The 24,493-nt window shown below is 32.3% G+C and overlaps 2 non-coding genes across 2 annotated transcripts; both read left to right on the top strand.

Moving 5' to 3' along the window:
• Positions 1–19,339: 19,339 nt before the first annotated feature.
• Trnal-aag (transfer RNA leucine (anticodon AAG)) lies at positions 19,340–19,421 on the top strand. The gene has a single exon. It is a non-coding gene; the product is annotated as a tRNA-Leu (tRNA).
• A 172-nt stretch (positions 19,422–19,593) lies between these two features.
• On the top strand, positions 19,594–19,675 carry Trnal-aag (transfer RNA leucine (anticodon AAG)). Its single transcript has one exon. It is a non-coding gene; the product is annotated as a tRNA-Leu (tRNA).
• Positions 19,676–24,493: the final 4,818 nt, after the last annotated feature.

The following is a 24,493-nucleotide window of genomic DNA, read 5'->3' as shown; positions in this document are numbered from 1 at the left end:
ACAGCGCATGTGCGAGCGAGGCACCTTTCCGGAGGAAAAGATTCAGCTATTGGCTACTGCGCGGGCTGATGGCTCTTCATTACTTTCTTTCATCCACTGAGGTGCTAAAAGATATACGAACAATATTTCCTAGCCTCCATGGCTCCCTATGGCTCCGTCTTTGCACCCGAAGGCGAGAAATCGCACCTCTCTGGCACCTCTGGTTTTAACAGTGTATTCTACGGTTGTGTACCATTATGCATCATTATGAAATCTCATATTTGTTTTCTCACTATGATGACAATCATATTTCAGCATATGAAATACATAATACCATTTACCATCTTCAAAAAGGATTAGCGAAACTTGTTAATGGTTTCCGAGGTACAGAAAGTTTTAACTGTTTTGTTGCATAGACTGTCTTTCAATGGTCTCGCCAAGTTGCGATATTAATGTTTGCACTTTGAATGATAGAAATGCACCTGTACTGCCAGGAAAAATAACAAGCATTTTTTTCGTATGAACTGTATTAATTGATAATTAAATAAACTTTATTAATTGTTGATCACTGAGAAATATTCTTCCGATGGATTCCATTCCACATTGGTCTCTTTGTCAATGATACAGCCGACCTCATTGCCAAGGAAGGTGTCACTGAAAATTTGGTGTCGAGAAGAACTTTGAGCTTCTCAGAAATTTGTTCTAAAATAAAAAATTTGAAACAAGAACTATGGAAGACGTCTCTGACTCACTCCTGGTACACTAGCCAGTTCCCAAGTGGTGCCCTTTCCATCAAGGCGGATAGAGTTGCCCAAACAACAATCAGTAGGCTTGCAAGTGCCTTTCCTTTCACTTAGGTCAGAAAATTTATGAGACTTGTACTAAATGTAAATTAGTGCAGGAATCTCCGGATCACCATTTACATTGTGCAGGATTTGACAGAGAGAGCATCTATTCTAGTCCTCTGGTGTACTATTTCTTAAAAACTCTTGGGCTCATGGACCTGGTCTAGCCTGCGGCTAGACAGGAGGAATAAGTCAACAACATTAACTGATGATACATTCTGACCAACTTCTACGCCAGCCCTTAGGAGAAAAAAAGCCATCCAACATATATTAAAATTATTAAATACGTATACTCTTCTAAATTGTGTATTTTTTTTTTTTTTTAGAAACTATATTTATTTAGTTTTAAGTAAATGTCTGTTATTATATCATCTTTATGAAATATATTTCACCTCATTTTTTCCTCTGTGCAGAAATCCTTGCTGTTTTCGATGACGAAACGTTTAAGCTTTCGGCCACTTCCAGTCTATTTACTCATTCTCGTCTCACATTTCTCTTTCGCTTGTCTGTCGTCGGACTTTGTGTATCATTTTTCTTGTATTCACTGATGAAGGGGTTTGTTTTTATAACCTCGCAACAGCTGTTTGCATAGTATTTAAACTCTTTTTAATTGCTTTTTTATTTTATTTTATTTAATTTTTTTTATACTCGTTGTTTTATTTTCACTCATTCAACTGTACAAAGTTTTTGACTGCTTCTTTTACGTACCTCACGTGACTGAGTCATGGTTGCAAAAAAAAATTATGTTGCATAGTTAAGAACTTTTTCAAACGGTCAGATTATACATATTATTATTGTTATCATTTTTACATTACCGAAGCACGTTGATTTTCTTCAATTCGTATATTTTCGGGTTATTTTATAAAGAATATTGACATCATTATTAACTATCGATTATTAACCATTGAATATCTATATAAATAAAACAAAGAATATGAGTGTACGTTTCCTATACAAATCCACATTTTACATCGGATCTCAACCAAATTTGGCAGGGAGGTACTTGGGCACCTGAGTAGGAACGTAAGTGGGGGATGGGGGGTTGAACGCCAAAAAAATTCCCTAACCGTTCGAATTTTAATTTAAGGGTCCGAAAATGGTATTAAATCGCTCTTTATACCCGAAATAATTATCCGATCAGTTCAAATTTGGCGCCATTCGAAAGCTCGCGAAAAATACCCATAGGGTTCCTTCACTTTCTTCGAATTTCAAAAACAAAAAGGCAGTAAAATCACCGGGAAAAATTAAAAAACACCATTGGAAAACACCTAATGGAACTCATTTTCATATCGGAAACTTATCGTTTGCGCGATGTCATTTTAAATTAGCGTGAATATATTTTCAGAAGATTGCAACTTTTTTTTTTCTCGACTGCGACGAAATAAAATTTTGTTTTTGTTTTGACGTAAAAATTTATCCTTTTGATTATTATTTGGTGATTTATCTTCTTTTTCCTTCTTCCTTCTTCTTCTTTTTTTTAGTATTTTAGTCGTATTTATGGAGGATTGCATTTAATTTATTCGGGAATTTTTGATATAACGTTTTCTTTATTTGAAAATGATTGCTCTGATGGGAAATTTTACAGATTTTTTCCCCTCTAATTGAAGCCTGATTGTTAAATACTCGTAACATGACATAACTTTTTTTTTAGAACTAGACCGTGCAAAGCCGGCAATGCAGCTAGTATAAAATAAATGTGAAAAATAGTATGTATTTTTTTAGTTATTTATTTTCTTTCGTTTGGAAATAGTGTACGTAATTTTAATTATACTGGGCTTTTTAGCGTTCAAAAAAGAAAACACAGTAAAAAATATCTTTCGCGCAGTTTTTCAATTTAAAAAAGCAATTTTCAAGCTCTTTTGGTAAATCTTTTTCAAAACTTTCAGAAGTTACATCTCAGTGATTGATTTGCGCTTTCCATTTTCAGAAAGAACGTATCTCAAATATTATCATAAAAACTGAAGTCGAAACGTCCCGACTAAAGATTACTTTTTTGAACTTAAGTAGCACATTGTAATAAAACTTTTGCAAACTTGTAAAATTTACTACAGCAGTTTGAGCAAAGAAAAAACGGATAAAATTAAACTAGGATTATTGGGTTGTTTCCCATTTTTCGAAAAAAAAAAACTGAAAGTTTTTTGGTCAAAAATATGGGGTGATTTACTTTTTTCTTAATTTTTACTTATTTTCTCTTTCAATTATGTAACCTTAAAAGACGTTAAAACTGTTTTCATTTTCGCCGCTGACGTCACAAGTGAACAAGTCGAGCCGACGGATCAGCCATTTTGGATCGGAGCGCGTGTTTGAGAGGTTGTCTTTTCTGGCAAGTTATCGCAATTGGTGATTTTTCCCAGCGAGCAATTATTTGCAGTAAGTGAATTGTTTATTTAATAAAATGTTATTTCTGATAATTTTGGCAAAACCTGAAATTTTTCTCTGTTAACCCAAGCTCTGCAACAATAAAAAATACAATTGAAAATGGCTAAACTTAAGCTGATGCGTCGGTCGGCCTATCATATATAGTAGCTCTAATATGGATGTCTTCACTTGTGACGTCACACGATGAAACATTTCTTTAAAGTTCGACAGTTTAAAAATTTAATTAAAAATCAAATATTGTGAAAATAAAAATATATTTTTTAACACCTTAATTTCAAATTGCTACATTGGTTAGTTTAAATGACTTCTTTACGTTTTGATTCAAGTTTTAGTTAGAGAAATGAATTCTCTGCTTCTTTTCCACTAGGTAGGCGAATCAGCAGCCATAACTTTAAAAAATGTTGAAATACAAAAGCAGAAAAATCATTGTTGTTGCATACAATAGCAATAAATCAAACAAAACCAATTTGGTTAACTCTTTTTATTTACTCGAATGAACTACCTCAGTTTTTAAAGCTTTTAAAATACTGGAGCAGCGAAATAAAACTTTTTGATAAAAAAGCTATAAAAGTAAGCAATTCGGATGAATAAAATGTCTCCAAAAGTGTGAAATATTTCAAGGAAAACTTTTTTCATTTGCTTGAAAGAACAACTAAAGTGTTAAAGTTATTGAAATACGGTCTTATCAATATCAAAGTTGTTGCAAACAAAACTGTAAGTTAACAGATACAATTTGGATGAGTAAAATATCCCCTTACGTGTAAAACTTACTGGAGAAAACTCCACTCATTTTCTTGAATGCGCAACCATGATGTTAAAAGCTGTCCAACTACAGCGGTATAAAAAATCGAAGTTGTTGCATACGAAACTGTAAATCAAACAAACAATTAGGATGAGTTAGATAATCTTATCAAGTGTAAAACTTTGCTGAAAAAACTATCTTCATTTGTTGCAAAAATATTTTGTTTCTGATTTTGAAATAATAAGACATTTGAAGGACAAGAATACATGAAAGAGTCTTGGAGAAACAATGAGTTCTATAAAACAAAATTAAAAATCCTTGGTTTTTGTAATACCGAGAAAAATGCTGCTTTCAGGTGTATGCTTTTGTGTTTCGCAATAATTTTAAAACCACGTTTTATTAAAATATAAATAATATTATATGGATTCAAGAACATGGATTTTAAGTTCGAAAGAAGTTTAAATGAAGTTAAATTGTAATTTTAATTTCAATAAAATCTTAAAGTCACATTGTGTTAACCACATGCATTCAATAACCAAATACATTCAAGTGCATTGTTACAAATTTAAAATAATTTTAGTGCAGTTTTTACTTCGAAGTTTTTAGTTTTAAAAAAAATGAATAGCTTTATTTTAACAACAATAAAACGCTGTTATAAGCATTTAAGTATGTGGATTTAATTTTCAAAAATTTTAAAATCTTATCGTATTTGCAATAAATTAGTAGTTAGCAATTAATACTCGTACATAATTGCCGGATGCGAAATAATGATAAGTACATTACATCTCTTTGTACTGCATTTAGGCAAATAAGTAAACAAAATATCTTACTTTTTTATTGACTCGTATTTTACAACAAAAAAAAATGCAAAAACTTGTTCTTAGATAAAAGAAATGAATTCAAGATCTGTCTCCAGTAGTCAGAGATACGTGTGTTTTATTTTCCGTATAATCTTCCTAGAAATAAAACACCTGATTAATTAGAAATAATGTAAAGTACGCATAAACTAAAGGAAGGTGAAAAAAACAAATGCTTGGCCTTTACGGGTAAACTAAAGAAGAAAAGAAAAAAAAAAAACGGCCACGTAGCTTAACACCACCTCCTTCTCCTCCTTTATCTGAAACTAAGTGAAGTGACAGCCTCACCTCTTAGATTTATAACACAATCAAGAGAAAGAGGAGCCATTATCTGAATTTATGACATCATCAACTTTGAGATGGTGTCAGCGAAGGAAGAAACATGTCATCAATTTACAAGTGCTTTTATTGCTCACATGATGCTCGAGCGAGAAAGTGGATACATTTTGCGTCAAAATAAAACAAAAAACTCACGACTTTTCATAAGAATCATTTATTTTCAAGTAAAACATCCAATAAATTGGCCGCAAAATATTGTTTAAAAAAATGTATTGTCATTTTGTTACTAAAATTTCACACTCAAATTTATCGCGTAAGGTACCACATTGGGCATCTATTTTTCAGTTGTTTTTAGGGTATAGTTTGAGTACTGTTTAGAACTTTGAGACTTAATTTAAGTGGTAGGACGCGGAAATAACGTTTCATCGCCATTACATGCAAACTACGTAGTCTAGAGATGTTGACAAGCGAAGTTTGAGGTCAAAAGGGTTAGTTCTTAGAGCAGGATTGTAAATAGAGGGAGCTAATCCAATCATTCGCTTAGCAAAAGCTTAGGCAAAGAGCTCAAGTCATGTGACTTATATTATGGTTGACACGTTTTGCGTGAAACTGGCGAAAGAAACCTATTTCCTTCCAATCCTTCACTCTAAAATGTCTCACGTGACTTGTTGTCTTTGCTTTACGAATAAAATTCTTCACTCTTTCCATTTCATCCCTTCCGATGGATTAATTAGAATAAGAGACTGAGTAAAAATATTCAAAACTGTGGACCTTCGGTACATGTGCATATTTTGAACGTCTGATCTTTTGTCTGCTTGATCTTATTTATGCTGAACAAATGTCCTCTTGATCTTCTGTCCGTTGGACCTTATTGTGAGTAAAAGATATCAGTGAGGTTCTAAATGCTAGGTCCAAAGGAGGCACGCATAGTATGTAGGGAAGGGGTAAATGGAAACAGAATTTCAATGTTTCAACTTTAGATCATTCCCTTTCTTTTGGAGGCTTTGAGACATAACATTTTGTGCATTTTAATCAAAACTACACTTTCTAAGAAGAACTGGGTATGAAAAATGTGTCTTCATGAATGTTTGTCAGCGAATGAAATCATGTTTATTTTTAACCCAATGTTTTTCATTTTACCCTAGCGTATTATTTTACTCCAGAGGTTATGGGATAAATGAAGCAATCCAAATACTTCACCCGGAGGTTTGATGTGGATTGAGGATCCTACTACACACAATCAGTTGAAAAGCTTAAGAAGTTTTGCCCCGACAAAATGTAAGCTCTGGCCCATTGGTCACATGCGACCTGTTAAATTCTTTAAATGCAATCTGAAGCCATTTGAAGTCCTTAAAATGTAATTAGAAGTTATATTTAAAATACACCGCCAGCTCAGTTATTCCATCCGAGGACTGCAGTTTCGTGCTTTTTAGCACTCATCAGTCCGGAATAGGAATCACATGAGCTGGAGGCGAAGAATCTCTTGAGGGAGCCAAGAGAGCCAAACAAACTGGTAGCTAATGCAGAATTAGCAAACCAGATGAGCGACCGCAGCAATAGTGCGATTCAACTCAAAGATTGATGGCAAAGCTAAGGTATTCTGTAGTAAGTTACCGCCCAAAAGCCAGAGCTAAGTCAGAAATACTTAAAATACACCGCCAGCTCAGTTATTGCATCCGAGGACTGAAGTTTCGTGCTTTTTAGCATTCATCAGCCCGGAATAGGCGAAAAATTCCTTGAGGGAGCCAAGAGCTGGCTCCCTCAAAAGATTTTTCGCCTCCAGCTCATGTGATTCCTATTCCGGGCTGATGAGTGCTAAAAAGCACGAAACTGCAGTCCTCGGATGGAATAACTGAGCTGGCCGTGTATTTTAAGTATTTCTGCCTTAGCCCTGGCTTTAGGGCGGTAACTTATTACAAAAGTTATATGTTCTGAATATTCTTATACTACAGTTTTGAGCCCCTAGAACATTTCTCAATACTTTAAATACGTATTACTGAACATTTATTATTTTGTTTATTGTCTGATTATTTACCATCAGGTTATTGGACATAGAACTTTAAAATGCTTCTATACCATACAGTCATTTTTTTTAAGTGCAGAGCACATGTCTAGATGAACAGCGTCCATGAATTGTCTAAAACCACAAAAAAGACATAAAGGTGAAACAGTGAGAAGAATACGAAGCAAATGGGCACAACGGCAGTCATGTCTAGTCAATAATCTAAACTCAGAAACAGTAGTAGCACGATGAGAGTCTGAGCCTGTCAGCCTTTAATAACATCATCCATGATTTATTTTTAATAGCACATGCAGCAGCATTACGAAAACATTTTTTTATGTTTTATGAGAATATATGAGAATAGATCCTATGAATCTCAAGTTTAGCAGAGTAAAGAGGTGGGTCTCTGGAAGACTTTTAAAGAATATCTTAACTTTTTTTTGCCGAGAGGTCCACCGTTTTGTTTCCCCAAAACGCCAAAATAGGAGGGCACCCATTGGAAAGCAACTTTGTCTGAATACCGTTCTGTAGCTCCCAGAAGCTCTGGAGTCAGAAACTTTGTGTTTTTAGGTAACTTTTCGAGGATGAAGGGGCAGAATTTGAGTCCGATAAGATTACAGCCTTATCAAGAAGGGAAAGTTGGTCAGAAAGCTGCAAAAGTGCTAAATCGATGGCGCATTGGTGGCTATGAACGAGATAAAATCTTTACGGGCAGTCAAAGAGGACAAGAGAAGTTTAAAAATGAAACAAAAGTAATTTTATATGATCTTGTTTGATACGGAAATAAAATAATGGCAGTTACGGGGGGGGGGTGGAAAATATTCATTCGAAAGGTAAGAGATTCCAAAATGTGGAACAATATGTTCGTTTGTTGTTAGAAATAAAAATGAAACATAAACTAACAATTTAGATTGAAGAATTCTCAAAATTTAAAGCTGAACACACTTCAAAATACAAAGCGATGCACAAATGTCACATGAGGGAAAAAGAAAGAACCTTTCAAACTTGTGCAAAAGTGAAAATTGCGGAATAATGTGTTCAGTTTTCTTTAGAAAACTGAAAAAAGAGTGCAAAGTTCTGACATGAAAAATTGTTACCCTCACAAAATCAATCTGGAAGAAATAACTTCTGTATTATTGAACTTAACAATTTCCAACAAACGCCACGATCTGCAAAAAAATCAATGCTTTCAATTGATGCGTACTGTTAAGACGTGCAAGTTATTTTAACCCTCTTATTAGATTATTTAAGTGAAAATATTTCTGAAGATAGGAATAAAAACCAAAAAAATTGATTTTACAAAAAAATGGCGACAAGCTCCACACTCCGACATTCCGAAACCATGTATACCGAATTCGGTAACTTTAAGCAATACAGTCTAATCTAAAATCTACCAGCAAACACAAATATATTGTCGTGTTTAATTAGTAGTGTTAAAAATAGAAATGAGCATATGAGGGGCAATAGTGATGACACGGGTCAGTAGTACATAAGATAAATAACTAACCAGAGAAATCTAAAACTTGTGAGCTAAACTTTTTAAAAGTAAATTTCTTCTCTTCTGTGGCTTAGATGACAAAATATGCTAGTAGTCTGTAGATGATAGATTTAAGCGAATAGCTTACAGCCCCAGCTAGCACTTTGAGCTTTTATTTTTCTTTTGCTTTTGCGTTCACGTTTATAAATTTTTGAAACACTTCAGTTGTTATCAGGCATTTTTAGGATCATTTTCCCACAGGATCTAGTAAAACATCATTACTTTCACGGAAGTTTGAGAAAGCTTTTACCTATAAACAAGTTTCTGTTTTCACTTCAAATTCTTTCAACAAAAGACTTAACCCTGTCAAATGGAGATGTATGGAAAAGTTTGAGACATAAATCAATTTAGGAGTAGTCCCCTAACTTTGATCTATAATTTTATTTTATCTATTATCTGTAAAATATTGTTCGGATAATATAATTCCCTTGCTTTCAACTCAGCTGACTTTGTTTTCTATACGTATATACACTTTTATATTTTTTGGTGGGAAAAATTAAATATGTGCCTTTTACATTTTGGCAGGACACAGATATTAATAAATTGACTTTGATCTTGGTTATGTATAAAAACACCAATTGCTAGATTGATATGCAGCCCTTCTTCGCAACTTTGATCAACGTCAATTAATTTTGCGTCTATGTTACTCGAGTTGACTTTTTTTTTTCTTTTTTATAACTAGAAAACCAGTGCTTCACTCTCCTGAAAAAGGTAATGAAACAAGTTTTCTGAAGGGGATGTACCCTACTTTTTTTTTTTTGTTTGACGGTGGAGGAAATTGTACTGAAAGTGGTTTTAAAGACATTGTTGTGTTACAACATGATGAAACAAAAGCACACTTCGTGAGTCATTTGCGCAATTTCCTGAAAAACCAAGTCCCTGACCAAAGAACTGGAAAAAAAATCCGTATTTTCCGGGGCATTTCCGAAAAGAATCTGTATGAAAATGCCGCAGAATTACGCTGTGTTACGACATGGATGGTGCTCAAACTAATGTTTATGACTCTAAAGGCCTTAAGGTTACTTTGCATAACAAACATTTAACCATAATTAACATTATAAATAAAAGTGTGAAAAGTGAAAATAAAAGGGTGGTTCACCCAGTTTTGGACCGCGCTGCATTTTTTTTTTTTAAGTCGGCAGTATAATTTGCAGCACACAGCGTCATTCAAAGATTCTGAAGACTATTTTAAAATTATTATGTAGATTATTTAATGTGCTGTTCTCGTACTTTTCAATGAACTCAATAGCTTCCAATTTCTTTCCAACCGAGGGTCGCACTTTATATTAAAATCAATCTTGCTGGCAAGAATAAATATAAAACATAAAAATATTTCTTCTTATCCATATTTATCTCAAATTTTTGACATTGTCACTTCTCGTGCTTTTTTGTAACCATGAACAAAACAACGGACCACACAGTTTCGCAAAACGTATGTGTCCCACGGGATTTGGATACAGCATCACTGACCTATGCAATGCTATGAATGTTAGGACCATTTTGATGTTGAGACTTACAGAGTAGCTGTCGTAAGTTTAGCTATGACTTTAACAATATTTATCTCTGTTCCGGGTAATAGGAAAGAGTAATTGATGTTGAGTTGGGTTAGGTTACATTTCCAGCAGTTTTTTGAAAATATATTCCTACTCAAATCCTTGCCAATAGCAGGTTTTGTTTTCTTCTTCGTTTCCCCATAATAGGTAAAAATTGTCAAGATCCTAACTCAACTTACCGGAACTGCACTCTACAAAGGGAAGAGGAGAGAAAAAAATTGAGACTTCATTTGCCTGAAATAAAGTTTTACCATTTTTTGTAAAATAATTTGTGTTTCAGGCAATGTTCAATGCGGTTCCTACTTGCTATATTTTTTTTTACAAAGAAGGTGTTTTCACCACTCTTTGTATAAGCGAATTCTGCCATGCTAATCACTGAGGTCGTGTCTGCAATTTTATACAAAACTGAGTTCAAGGGATGTTTCTTTTTAAGGTATTTTACTTAAATATAATATTCTGTCTTCATTTATAAATAAGAAATAGTTTCTGAAAATTTTGAAAAAATGGTATCTGAATCAAATATATGGCAGAGCAAAACTTCAGAAAACAATTTCTCAGTTTAAGTTTGACTGCAGATATACGTTTCCGCTTATCACGGCAGTATTAGCATTTTAGCAACAATTTACCCTTTTTATGCTCAAATTTTAATACCAGGATTTTGAATTTTAAGAAAAAATATTTTTTATCATGCTCCATCAACAACTAAATTGCACATAACCATAGTTTTTGGAACCTACTAAATAAAATATATAAATTTATGACTTCTAGCTGTTCTTATAAACATTCAGCAAAGAGTTTAGGACAGTCTTCCAAATTTATAATTTCGTCTGATGTATTAGAACAAAATTTAATTTATAAAGTATGACTTCATCTTATTCCTGCATGTTAATCAGCTGCGCAAGGTAGGACAGAATCTTTTTTTTTTTTTTTTTTTTTCGTCTTCTTGTGTTCTTAACTGTAATGAATCGCACGGCTTCGTAGCACAGATTTTTTCTTGGATGCCTTAATTACCGAATTCCAAGTAATGCTCATATTTGAAACTTCCTCTGATAAGATAGATGAAGATTTGCATATTCATGAAGAAGCTAATTTAAGAGCTATCCCTCCGCTGATCTCTTATTATGGGACCTATATCTTGTCTTTTGCTTTTCTCACTTAACTGTTGTAATGGGAAATTTTTGTTTCTCATGTCTGCTGTAGTTAAGGTAAAACTTGGGAAAATGTTTTGTGCTCCTGTTTTGCCTTATTGATTGAGATGGTACTTTTTTAAGAATTATAAAAAAAATAATAACATAGAAGTACAAACTTAAGAAGTTCCTAAAGAGGAGAAAAAAATATAACTAAATATTCATCTAAAATTTAAAGCATACTTTTTATATCATTCATTTTTTATTTGCTTATTCTTTTTTATTCACTCATACTACTTATTGCTTTCACTGTATTGTAGCTGGTGCTCGATACTTCTATTCGATTTGTGATTAGTAACTAGCGAATCACACTATCTATTGCGGTCGTATAACGAAATAAATCAGTGAAAGCAGAATGATTTAACAAGAAATCATGCTTGGTAACAAAACATATCGTCTCCTTTTTTCCTCATACAAACTAGTGTTTTTCATTTAATTCTTAGATATTTTATTTTTTATTTATTTATTTATTTATTTTTATTTAAATTTATTTATTTATTATTTTTCAATTCTTTGTGAGTTAGATGTATTTCTGTACTTGCTTTTATTTCTGCTTAATTTTCAATTACATGAGTTTTAGTTTCACATTTGCACCATTTTTTAAATCGTGCATCGTTTTCTTTTCAATTCATTTAGTATATTTTTAAAATTATACTTAATCCTATTTTAACAGATACGTTAATAAAACAATAAAACCAAGAAATGAAATAAAAATATAATACTAACATTAAAATTAATGGAAATTCATTTATTTTTTTAATTCAATGGTTTTTTATCATCTAATACTGTTACACTTTCCTCTTCATAAAAACAAGAAAAGAGTATTCTTTCTTCTTTTTAAAAATACTCAGATAAATTTACATCTACACGTAAATCATAATACATTTCAAGTATTACTTTTCATTTTTCTGAGCAGAAAATATTCTGAAGGCATAAAACTTTGTTATGAGGGGGGGAAATATTTGCTCAGAAAAAATATTTTAATTTATTCCACTCCAAGTAAGTTGTATATTTCACTTGACAAAGCTGTCAGTTCGCTCGGCAAAACTACAATTTATATGGAATTGAATTTGTGGAAATACCATAAAGGTAAAAAGAAATGCAAGATTGCTATCATTTGTTTTCCTCGCATGTCAGTGTAACTTGATAACGCAGTTCTGCAATGTTTGTTTTCAATCTACAGACGAATAAATAAAATTTATGCCTTCGATTCAGGCAGGAATCGTATTTATCTGAAGAATATATTTTTTTAAAAATGATTGTTTCATGTATTATATTATAAAATATATTTTTTAATCAATAATTTGAAATTTTCATATTATCTTGTTGAATGGATCAGGCGCCAGGTTCTAGGCAACGTTTACTGTCATTACAATGCATATTTTATCCGATATTCAAGATAGGAATGCTTAGTGTCCACATTGTCCCATTCTTGCTTATTTAGTTAACGTTTGGCTACAATTTCACTGGTTTTTCGTCCTTACTGAAAGAACTTAAATGTATACCCCTTGATAACTTAATAGAAGGTATTAATATTCTGCTTGAACTTATTTTTAACACAAATTATGAGTAATTAGTTTCATCGCGTGGTTTTTATTAACACTGAAATTACATTTTAATTAAGAACAGCAGTTATATCATTGATATTTTCCAAATAAGTTTAAATGACGTTTACAATGTTTTGTTTTGCATAATTGAACTATGATTTTTTTGCACAATGTAAATTTCAAAACAGTTAGTCAAATTTTTGAAACTTATTGACAAAATCTTGGGACATTAAAACTTATTCAGTCATAAAATTAAATATGTAGTTATTACACTAAGGTCTAAACCTCAATTTACGCTTAGCATTAGTTACTATATCCTGTGCGTTTTATTTGACACTAGAGGTACCCGCACGGCTTTGCCCACAGTAGGAAATTAAAAGGACATTTGATTGGCCTGTATATTTACAAATAATGGATGATGAATTTCTCGCGAATATGCTATGCTAAATTGCTCGCCAATGTGATGTTAATTTGCTCGTCTACCTTGTAGTAATTTGCTTGTCTACGTTGTAGTAATTTACTCATCCATGTTATGATGATTCGCTCGGTGCAGAGGAATTAAATCCACCAATGGTGGTAAAAATAAAATCGTAGAAAAAGAACAAAATCGCATTTTTAAAAAATCGCTTCGAGGTGCTCATTCCTATACTACGAACTAATTTTGTGCCAAATTTCATAAAAATCGGCAGAACGGTCTAGGCGCTATGCGGGTCACAGTCATACAAACAGAAATCCAGAGAGACAGATATCCAGACTTTTTTTCAACTTTATTATTAGCAAAGGTAGAACGTTCAAATAAAAGTTCATCGAACGGGAATAAATCAGACGTTCTGAGAGGTGAAAAAGTCAAATTGTACAAATTTCACTCCTCCCACCAAATTGGGATTTTTTTCTTGAAAATATCGATTAAATTTAAAATAAGAAGGAACAAAAAATACTATTCGAAAAAAACCTGTTTATACACATCTACGGCATTGTGCAATTTGAATGACGAGTTTTGTTCCTCTAATCTTAATCTTAGTACTGTGAAAAGGGAAAAGGGAAAGACAGCCTATTACTGTTAACACATTAATCTGACGATTGCAAAAGCAGGGTGAAAAAAAAATCAACTCTAAAGTACAGTACATTTGTACAGTTCCCAGACTTCAAAATACCATTTCTTTGAAACATAATAAGGATCTAAGATAGTTTTTTATTCCATTTGGATACTTTCCCACTTGCGGTGTACTCATTTTTCGGAGCATTTACTACTTCATGTCATTACAGTAAATATGCATATCTTAACTCGGAGTAAATTCATACCGATAATTCATTTCGTGCCATTCCGGAAGTCATCTCCACTTCTAAAAGCCCTTAAAGTATGGTAAAAGTCAGTTTATCCAGACGAATGATTACTTAAATGGATAATTATTCGTCTGAAATAGTTTCTCCTTAATTGATTTACTTCCTACGCAAGTTGTTCTTGCTCTTCTTTTAGCTTCCGGATAAAATTTCATATCCTTAGTAGCAACGCATCTCTATGCTTACGAATCCATTTTTGATTATCCACCAATCGTGAACTATGCCAATAGAGTGCCAAAATGCAGTCAGTTTTTTGATAAGAAACTGCAAAAATATTTCGCATTCAGTGAAATATTTGGTGCACATCAAGTGAATGTACAATAATAATTGCTTTTTCGGTCAGTGAGGTGAAACAATCTGTTAATAAAAAGTACGAAGTACATCAGCAATCATTATTATAGTTTCGAAAAAAGTTCATTCAGTTTTCTTTTCCTATCATCAAGCACAAGATCATATGAAGATTTTTTCAAATTTAACTTTCTTAGTAACTGCGTCTGTTTATACTTAATAATTCATTTTTCATCACACACTATTTGTGAACTGCTAATTAGTTAAGAAAATGCTCTTTTTTCTTTTGAAAAATAAATTTGCAAAAGCATTCTACACCTACTGAAACATTTTGTGCTCATTAGTGAATGGACAAAAATAGATCATTTCTTGGTGGGTGTAATAAGATATAAACTAAGAAATCTATCATGTCATAAAACAATTTCACATTTTAGTTTCAAGGAAAAGATTCCACACTCCGTGAAACATTTTGTGCACAACTTTGTAAATATAGCTGTTGTTTCTTCAGGGCTTAAGGTGGGACTTAGCTATTAATGTAAACTAAGAAGTACTCATCAAGCAGTATTGTAGTTTTTAAAAAAATCATTCGGTGTTATACTTCTACTATTTTTAGGGAGAAGATTGCCTGAAGACTTATTTTCCTTGGTTTTTGGTTTTTTTAAAGTACTAAATCAGTGCAAGGGTGCTAACTACATATATTTTATGCTTAATAATGCAGGCTGACTCAGACTGAAACCGAGAAAATTCTAAGTATTGGAGCGTCAGTATAATCCTGAAAGTACTAGAATAATAGTTGCACAACACTAAAGCTGTAGCTTTTGTTTGGTTTGCTTTAAGAAGAGCAAGTCTAAGGTGCTTCAGCGCTTCAATAAAAGGTGGGGGTAAGGTGGAGAAGTAAGAGAGTACTTGAATAAATCATTCTTAATACGAGTAAAACGTTAAAAATATTATTTAAACTTTTTATAATATAAGAATATTTTTTTTAATATTGTAAGACCATTAATGATACTTTGATGATTTAATTTATGATATTTTTGAGTAAGCATTTTTTCGAAAATAAATATTGGAGATAACCAACGGAAAATTCTTAAGCTTTAAATTTAACCAAAAAATTACTTTGAAAATGGCATCTTAATGCATAAAAAATATCAAGTTTTATAAGTTCAATCAGTTTCAAAAAGCGGAAAATCAGTTCATTGATTACACCACATTATGCTAGAATAACTATAGAAAGGAAAAGAAGCGTTGAACAGATAAAGTATTTCAATTAAATATCAGGAACTCAAAGCAGTTTCGAAATACCTAAAACAAAAAAAATTTTCATTATACTTGAAAAGTACTTAAAACTTTAGTTTTACGAACTATCTTTTAAAAAATGTATCATAAGACGGCAGGGATATTTTGTAAGAGTTAATCATTAAGTTTAAACATTTTTTTTCAAAATAAAAAATGCTACGCTAATGACTATGTAATGTTTTCCAAAATATATACTTTAGAAAATCTTTTTTCCCCCTATGTTCCCTGGAAAGTTTTTGCACAGAAATATTACTCCGGGTGACTTCGCAAGACAACTTTTCAGTTGAATTAAACTTGTTACTTTCTCCGAAACAAGACTTTAAGGAAGGAAATTTGTGTTAAACTTAAGTAACGATCATGCAGCCCGGTTGCTATGTTAATTATTATTAGTTTTAAAAATTCAATTTAATAAAGTTTGGATATATATGTTCTTAAATTACTTTAGAGAAAAAAAAGTTTTTAAATATTTATATGAATTTTTGAAGCTAACACTTTTAATCAGATATTTTTCGACTACAACAAAATAACTGAATTTTTTTTCCCAGTGTCAATGCTTTCATTATTCAAAAAGAAAAACTTTTTTAATATTGTTACAAATTTTGTGAATAGTAATTGTTTTTATGATTGATTTGTTGTAATCTGGCTAATTTTGGCGTTTGTTCCATTAATTTTCATCTAAAATTATCATAGTCACTTAACCGGTCAATTGTTTTTTGTGATGAATATCAACCCCCAACATCCGTATGATGTATATGGTCCTTGGATAATATTTGTGAATGAAATAAAAACAAAATATGAGAAATTAGTAGAACGTTGTAGGATTTTCTGGATGTTTCTTCGCTGGGTATATAACGCTTGACGTCTTGTGAATGAGGGAGGGAGTCAATTCGTTTGCTTTCTAACTGTTTAGTCTTGTTTTTGACTGCTGTCTATGAATGCATTAGCGCATGCGCTGCGATTTTTTAATTGCTGTTCTTTTCACGTATGTTGGATTTAAATACGTGGTATACTAAGTAATGTACAGTGTTTAACGATATTCAATTATTTGCTGGATGTTTGCATTTGTTACCTGCTCTATTATTAATATTTGCAAATAAATCTCTAGTGCTTTCTCAAGAACTGTGTCGTCATTTCGAAGAATGTTTGGAGTTGCACAGGATTCGAACAATATTTATATGAATTTTGAAGCCAACACTTTTGATCACATAATTTTCGACTATACCAAAAGAACTGAATTTTCTTTCCCACTTTCAATGCTTTCATTATTCATGAAATTATTTGATCCTTAATAGAGTAAGACAATAATCTATTTTATTCCATTTTGGATACATCTGAATGGCCTAAAGGTAAAGGAAAAGTTAGTTTCTATAAATGAGCGGACTCTTAAATGGATAATAATTCAATCGAAATTGCTTCTACCTAATTGATTTACTTGATGCTGGAATGAGTATCAATCTTCATGGCAATCAAGTCTGAAAAGTCCCGTTCTAATTATAATTAGTGAAAGTCGTTTTCTTACTTAAAGAAAGATGATCGTGGATTTATGCTGCTTTCATATGCAAAAATGCTTCATAATGATGATTCAGTTTCATCTCAACTTGAGGATAGCTTCAGAGTTTAAGATCCAGCAGATTAGTTGTTACTCAGTTCCTATACTTAGGGTAGTCTTTCTTCAAAAGATAAATTGTGTAAAAGTCTTTGTTGAATGTTCTGTTTGGATGGCAAAAAGTCTCTCAAGATAATTCATCTTCAAAAGATTAGTCGATCTGTTGCTGTAGAATTTGAAGATTATTTCAGAATTTAAGTTGCAAACATATTGTTTTTTTCTGTAATCAATATACAGCGTGGACCTATTTAGCCTGTAAGACTTCGAACTTCTTAACTGTTAGTCCTAGAGTTCTAGATGCATATTTCCAATTGCAAAAGTCCACAATAATTACCATAATCCTTTTTCTCCTGGTATGACGCTGAACACGCTATTTTCCGCGTGACCCCTTGCAATTTTAAACTTTAATATTTCCTTGAATTTACGTCAGAAATGTTTCGTTTTTTTAAAGGTTTTTTAATGTTTTTTTATGCTTGTAATTTTCCTAGATGTATTTGTAGGGATCTGGAGGTCACATAAACAGTTAGATTTCGCTTTTTTTTTTTTTTTTTTTTGCTACAAACTTTGAATATTTTAACTCATTATCGTATGTTGCTTCTTTTTGCGATTTCAATATCTATGCTTGAAGTGGGTTGACTAACGATTGCGAAAATAGAGGTCATGTAGGTCAAACGGAGACAAGCTGTGCATCGCATTACATTACTCGAAAAGATGAATCATGAATTACCATTCATTTTTTTTAAGGAATTTAATTCCTTGAGCGTCGCTTTCAATTTAAAACTAAACCCAAACGGAAAGCCTATCCAACAATTTGCAAAAACAAAATTCTTCCTGGTTCACAACACATGTTTAAATACAATGATTGGGGGAAAACAACGTCTAACAAACTATGAAATGGGCAAAGCAAAGTACTTTGCTGTTTGAAATGTGTTAGTTCTCAATAAGTTTTAGTTATTTTGTTACGTCAACTGATTTTGGTTGAATATGGGAATATATTTGGTTGGCCATTTTACTCACCCCGGAATGAATATTGATTTTTTTTTCCACTCGACCACACGTGGATAAATGCCTAAGAAAGTATAGACACACGAAATATCCATAATGACGATTCCCGAGTTAATTACAACGAATTTTCTCTTGACATCCGTATGTACGTATGTGCGTATGTATGTCGCATAACTGAAGAACGGTAAGTTCTAGAAAGTTAAAATTTGCTACGCAGACTCCTAGTGGGGTCTAGTTGTACACCTTCCCTTTTGGTTGCATTCGGGTGTTTCTAAAGTTGTCTTTTGCCCCTTTTTGGGGGGAAACCATTGTTAATTTCGATGTAAATTCAAGTGGTGTTATAATTTGGCGGACACTTGGCGATATATTGCCAGTCTTCTAGTCAGCAAGTTTTGTCGCCAACTTGGCGACAAATTTGGTGATTTTTTTTAAAAATTTGTTTCAATTTGGCCATTGTTGGTGATATTTGAAAAGTAAACTATTGAATCACATTAAAATTGCCAGTAATGGGCAAATGACATTAAACTGGAGTAGAAGGAAGTCACGTGATGCACACATCAGCTCGTTTCTTTTTATTATTTAACCTTATGTAAGCAAAACATCAATTGGCGACCTCAAATGCGAACTTTAGGCATGCAGTTAGGAAATATTTTAAACTAGTTTTCATTAATAAAATATGTTTTTAAACGCGGAAAGGAACAATCCCCTCTGAAATTAAAAATAGCAGCTGGAAGCGGCTGTAGGGGAAATGGCATTTATAGCGCAATGGCGCAGCAGCAGGATGTGCTTAATTTGTACCCCTCCTGCTTCGCCTATTCACAGCTGTTATCGTTCATTATCAGTTTATGAGACTAATGATAAGTCAACTAAATTCCTTTTGTTTGTTTCAGCATTGTGGTAGCGTGGCCGAGCGGTCTAAGGCGCTGGTTTAAGGCACCAGTCTCTTCGGAGGCGTGGGTTCGAATCCCACCGCTGCCAGAGTGTTATTTTTCCTCTTACCAGCCAACTGGTATTTTTAATCGTAAATTTGGTGATGCAAGCATGTTTATATTTAAACTACAACAGCGTTACATTTTTTAAAACAAATAACATTTTTTTTTTAAATTGATTGGTAAATTTTCAACTGTCTTTTGAAATTAAATCGAGTGGTGGTAGCGTGGCCGAGCGGTTTAAGGCGCTGGTTTAAGGCACCAGGCTTTTCGGAGGCGTGGGTTCGAATCCCACCGCTGCCAGAGTTTTGTTTTATTATCTTACGGTAGTGTTTTATTATAACTTCAACAGAGTTACCCTTTTAAAGTGAAGTTTTTTTTTCAGTATATTATGATTGATTCTCAAAATTGAAGTTCAAAGAAAGTTCTGAGATTTATTTCTTACTGGAACTTGAATTTTATTTTTCCATTTTTTTTTTTTTTTTTAAATTTAATAAGGGAAAAAAAAACTCTTAGTTTCCTCAATATATAAGCCAATACTACATTCGTAAATAAGAATTCATAGATAAAAAAAACCTCTGAGCCCTGAATACACGCATAGAAACCCTCAATATTACTTTCATCAGTGTTAGACCAAGTTTTCTAACATATCTTTTTTTTTAAGTTTTTCTCACAACAAATTCGGGTTACATGTTTATAAAAGAAAAGAAATGCTCAAGAATTTTTCGAATCATGAAATGCACTTTATGTGCAACTTATTTCTTGTTTATTGATCGCTTTAGTTTTTTAAATGACTAGTTTGATTTTTATTATGTTAGTTTGGCGCTGACATAAAAAAACTTTTATTTTACAAAAAAGAGCTTAAAGCAGTTAACTAACTGCAAACTAATGACATTAAAGCTAAATAGTTTATTTAAACATAGAAATTTATGTTTAACTAAGTCGAATATAGACAGTTCAATTTTAGTTACGACTCAATTTTAACTTCCATCATGGTTGATAAAGCGCAATTTCTATGAAAAATTTTAATGCTCATTTTTTAGCATAATTCTATTATACTATTAATCATCCGAATTTATCTCATCAATGCTTAAGTAACCTTAAACTTTGCACCTTATGTCTGCACAAACACAGAAGAACCATCAAAAATAAAGTTTCAAGACACTCTTCTATAATTGAATTTTTAAGTGCATAACAACCTACCCACTTAAAACCTTACCCAGGCTACTAAAAATGCTGTTTTCATATCCCAAGAATATACATTACTAAAAGATTGTGTTAGGTGCTAAATCAAAAACATTTCGCAATATTTTTCTGAATCAGAAATGCACCATTACGATGTTAGGTGTAATAATGAGACCATATAGGTGTAATAATGAGTTATGAGGTTGATAACCAGAGGAGAGAGTGTTACAAAACACTAAAAATGGGAAACTAAAAACGGGGAAAGTGGTTGCACTTGTATCAAGTGAGAAGATGTATTGTTTTCAACATTTGAAGAAGAGGGGGAGATCATTTTTCATACTTTGAGATTTTTCCTAAAATTGTTACATTGTCAATGAACTCGGAACTAAATTTTATTCCAGTGTAAAGAAGCGTGACTGCAATCACATAGCTAAAATAGTTTTGTGGAGAAGGCATCATGCATGCAGTGGCTAGTGCTCTGGCCACTGCGCATGCATGCTGTCTCTAATCCATTACACCTTTTATGCGCAACAACTTAGTCTTGTTGTCTAAAAAAAACACGTAAATTTAGAAATTTTATTTTAGATTTTCTGTTTGCGTTAAAAAAATATAAAAAAGTACTTAGGTAGCTTTCATTTGTGTTAAATGAAGTAGGCTTTTTACTTTTTAATTGTAATTGTGGTTAAGTGTTATCAGAATTTCAAGAGCTACTAAAAGTAGAGTTTTAACCTCGATTGAAGGACTTCCTATTACACTGAAAGGATTTTCTGCAGTGAAGAATGTGGTATACTTTTTAGTTCTGAAGAAAATGGATAAGTTTCCGTATACAAACCAGAGCATAGTGACTAAAACTCACGTATGCGCACCGAAAGGTGTAAAACGACATGTAAAACGACAAAATGTCCAATAAAGGACACAATCTTTATTTCTCTAAGTGATCTACTCACATACAGAACCGATGTTGCAGGCCGATTGTAGGAGTTGGAAATGTGTGATTCTTTTGAAAGAAGTTAAACCAATACATATATGGAAAAAAGCAATAGTTGGAGAACTTGTGCTGAACAAGACGGAAGAACGCGACTAGGAGAGTTAAAAATTTATCATCAAGAAATGAAAATGACGGCACACATAGGAAACCCTAAGGAAATATACCATAGTGAAAATGGTATGATCCTTAGTGTAATCCTTGCAACACTTTAAGGTTTATTTCTAACTCGAGATGAAACTACTAAACCTGCGTAACTTTAGCGAACAATCGACAGGAGCTAGAAACTCGATTTTGGGACAGTTCGTAATTAACTTGGATGCGATATCGTCCACGTGACTTGTTGAAAACGTCATCGAAAAAGGTTTAATTTGTGCGATAATCACAAAAATTGTAAGACGCCTTTCATCTTGTTCCGTGCTTAAAAATAATACGCATTTCTTTAAAAAAATAAGTTTAAATATGTCAAAGCATAACTCATTTTTATTTCTTTCATTGGATTTGAATTTTGTGAGCTTATTCATCATCTCGATATTAACTGCTTTAGTTTGGGTTGGGGTAATATACGTACCAGAATCACGTTGTACCAATCAGAAACAGAGTCGTGTGCTTTGATACAAGCAAACCAAATTCAATTCGTAAAACAATCTCGCAATTTCTTTTTTTTTTTTTTCAACCTAAATTTATCCTACTATGAGAGAACAACTAAAACTGAAACTTAAATTAAAGAATACACACCTCGTACTTGTTTACTTTTTTGAACTTCACTAACTCCTTGTTTCTTGTTGTTTTCTGCCCTCAGCATAAAATATTTTATTTTTATATATTGTACTCAGAAAACATGTTATTTCTTTCAAAAACATCTACTAAAATGTCAACAACAAAATCGTTTCTACGAAGTATTTTTCACTAGATACAAAAAGTTCAAAACAAAGCCTATGCTTTAAAAATATCTTTTTTGAAAAAAATAAGAATTTGTTTTCAAAATCATCCAAAAAAAATCAAGGAAAGTTTTTTTCTTCTTAAACTATAGCTAGCAGCAACGCTAAGAAGTCTTATAACATCATTCTTCACAGTAATCCTGAATGCGAGGGATAAAGGAAATCAACGTATTGTGATAAAATATCATTCTAAAAAGGATCAAAAGCAGGTTAAACTAATCCTTATAAATACAGAAATATGGGAATGAATTCAATGTTTTTTTTTTGATAAATACGCAAAAAAATAAATGTATAAGACACGTTAGTAGTGTTTTTTAGTTTGTAAAAACAGAGTTATAAGATTTTCAATACAGGCTCAAGTTTTAGTTTGGAAAGCTGTGGAATATGTTTTGTGATTCAAAAGAAGATTGAAGAAATGATTTACATTAAAAAAATTTAACGTTTTATGGTTTCTAAGGTCCATGTAACACTATGCTCCATGAATCTTAAATTGTTTTAAACAAGTGTAGCACATACATATTTGAAATGTTTCAAGATCCTTTTCCTGCATTTAATGTCGCTGATGATCAGAATTGAACATAAAACGATGTATAAAAACAACGTGAATTACTTGCAGCATTGTTTCCAAAAGTTCTGAATTTTTTAACCTGTATTTCATTTTAATTACATTTTAAATCAAAACATTTTTTTAACTTTTCCCTGTCCGATTGCGTAAATGAATAGGAATTGCATATACAAAGAATAAACAAGGCAAGTAACATGTCTAGAATGATCGTAATTACTCTATGCGTGTGGTAATGTAAAAATAGAGTATGATCTGGGGAACAGCCAGTACGTACGACCAGATGCATATTTTTTTTTACAATGTGTCACTTCATAAAAGAGCAGACATTTTTTTCCCACAGGAGACGATTTTGTTTCTTTTCAGCGCGTGAAAAAAATGTGTGTCTTGAAGACACACGATAGAAGTGAAACTTCTCCTTTCCTTTTTTTTTACATTCTGAACTGTTGTTTCACCCGCAAGTTTTCTCTCACATCACGTCTTTGTCCTTTCTGCTCTTGACTTAGGCATATTCCCAACAAAATTGTATGCTTTGATGAGGAAAGTAGATTATAAACAACTAACGCGTTGCCCGGCTTTGCCCGGTCTACTTTGAAAATAAAAATTGTGTCAAGTGACTATGTTCAACAATCAAGGTTAAATAAAATGAAAAAAAAATATGGAAAATTTCCCTTTCAAACAATGATGACAGAGAGAAAGAAAGAAAGAAACAATTGATTTAAAGGCGTAACCACGGAAACAAAAAATAAATGGTTAACAACTTGAATGGAGATGAGATTTTTCGAGCTTGATTTAAAACAGCTTGTATTTTTTTTTCTCTTGGAGATAGAAGCTTAGTTTTTTGACCATAGGTCGAGATAGATCTGTATTAAAAAATGCCGCTTTTTCCAATAGTGTCAAAAAGAAAACTGTGGGAAAATTCCTTCATTTTTTATTGATAGATTTAATGAAGAAAGTAGTGCCGAAATTTCAGTTAAACCTAAATAAATTCGAGTAAAAAATCGAATAACTCCTGCCGTAATTAAGTTATAGCATTAAAACAAATTGCGTAGAACGCGGAAAATTATGCCCTTTGCAACGTTATATAATATTAATATGTGCAAGTATTTATTCATCCCTATATTCGAGAATTTGTGTGAAAATTGGAACGAAATTGGAATAAAAAAGGAAGTATTCATCGATTTTTTTTCAAACCGGTCTGCAAATCTTTTACGAAATTAAAAAAAAAAACTAAAAAATTCAGCGAAATCGACCGGGTAGTTCTTGAGTTTTGCTTCATTTTATACTATGTAGAGACGAGAAAACTAAACACCACTCGAAATCCGCTTTTTAATTGTTGCCAAAAACAATGAAAAATAATAGTAATGATAAAGTTAATTTTGTTAACAAATCTTTAAAAAGTAATTTCAAGGTTGAACTTAAGCATGGTGGGTTCCGGTTTTTAACTA

This window comes from Uloborus diversus, chromosome 6 (genome assembly GCF_026930045.1).
Source record: "Uloborus diversus isolate 005 chromosome 6, Udiv.v.3.1, whole genome shotgun sequence".
NCBI classification, from domain to species: Eukaryota; Metazoa; Arthropoda; class Arachnida; order Araneae; family Uloboridae; genus Uloborus; species Uloborus diversus.
The sequence above is the reverse complement of the archived record's forward strand: the minus strand, read 5'-3'. Positions and strand labels throughout refer to the sequence as shown.